The following is a 1,481-nucleotide window of genomic DNA, read 5'->3' as shown; positions in this document are numbered from 1 at the left end:
AAGATTAAAATCTCTCCTCCCCCCCCCCCATTAAAAATCTGTTTTTGTTCATGAAGACAGTAATGTAGACAGCATGTGCTGACATTAAGGGTGCATTCAGGTGACATTTGCAACTGTGAATGGCTAAACTATACTTTTCATTTAGTGTAGGATTGATTTCCATAGTATGTTTTAGTTTTTATTCTGCTGAATAGCCCATTTCTTCAAAGCCACATGGCTGTGACTAAACACAGATACCATGTCGTACATACTCCGCAGTGAGAAGAAGTACTACTATTAAGAATTCTATTTCAGTTTGATGCAGTCATTAAAAGCAGCAGGACCCTAATCTGGAGCCAAACCAATGTTTGTTTTTACCTGTACATCACGTTATTTATCCTGGGGTCAGATTTCTGATACCCAGAGTGTCCCCAAATGCGTTCTTTTGCTGCCACTACCACTAATTTGGTCTTGGAACCGGGGCAAAGCACCTTCACTCTTGCGCTATGTTTCTCAGGACGTATTTGACCGTGCAGGCAAAGGCTGCGAAGCCAACTATAACAAAGAAGTTCCCCAAAGCTCTGTCCAGGAGTCTGTGGTTCTGATTGGCCTGCTGGAGGCCTGGGTGGTTAGCAGCGGCCAATGGCGCATGCCCGTTAAGGAACGGCAGCCCATTCTGACCGTGATGCACATCCCCGTCAGGAACAACGTCTGGCAGCAGGAGGGATGGGGGCCTGCTGTGGAGTTCCTCTCGCGCCTTTTGCTTCTGCTTGATTTCCTCTACCACTTCAGGGAGTAATTCACAGAAAACTTTGTCTTTCAGGTCAAACACTAAACTCTGCGAAGCATGCTGCCTTTTGGTGAACTCTGACGTTTCTATGCTGCCCAAAGTGGGGCCCTTTTCCACCATAAAACTGAGGAGGCCCATTAGGATTGTTGAGACCGACCACACAGGGTTCCATGTGTCAGGATGGAAATCAGTAATCGAAAGACATAGCCGTGTATTGCATTTAAATCTTCCGTTAGGTGTTATCATATAAATACTTGGAGGTTTGAAAGGAAATTCCCTGGGGAAAATCAGTTTCCCGTGGTAATAGCCACCGCCGTATGATGTCATCTCCGGTCCCCGTACCACATAATGCCATTCAAGGATATTTGACAGGAGAGACTCAGCACAGATATATGGCACTAGATCTTTTTTAATGTACAGGTAGTCCTGTTTGAGTCGCTGGGTAGCCATTGTGAGTGCTCACTTGTTACTGTTGCTGCTCATCTCTCCCTGCCGGGCCAGCATCCTCTCATGCGGCTTCAGGCTCCGGAATCAGGCCACACTGCCCGGACAGCTCCACGGGTCCCCTCAGACCTCTGGAGAACCAGATTTGAGTCCCCACTCCTCTGCTTGAAGCCAGCTGGGTGACCTTGGCTCAGTCACAGCTTCTCGGAGCTCTCTCAGCCTCACCCACCTCAAAGAGTGATTGTCTGTCAGGTGCTCAGCATCACCT

The 1,481-nt window shown here is 47.9% G+C and overlaps 1 pseudogene; it reads right to left on the bottom strand.

Moving 5' to 3' along the window:
• Positions 1–472: 472 nt before the first annotated feature.
• On the bottom strand, positions 473–1,252 carry LOC129331214 (ubiquitin-conjugating enzyme E2 J2-like; annotated as a pseudogene).
• Between the last annotated feature and the right edge of the window lie 229 nt (positions 1,253–1,481).

The sequence above is a fragment of the Eublepharis macularius genome, chromosome 5, assembly GCF_028583425.1.
Source record: "Eublepharis macularius isolate TG4126 chromosome 5, MPM_Emac_v1.0, whole genome shotgun sequence".
In the NCBI taxonomy this organism is placed as follows: Eukaryota; Metazoa; Chordata; class Lepidosauria; order Squamata; family Eublepharidae; genus Eublepharis; species Eublepharis macularius.
Note: the sequence above shows the minus strand (reverse complement) of the source record. Positions and strands in the feature narration are given on the sequence as shown.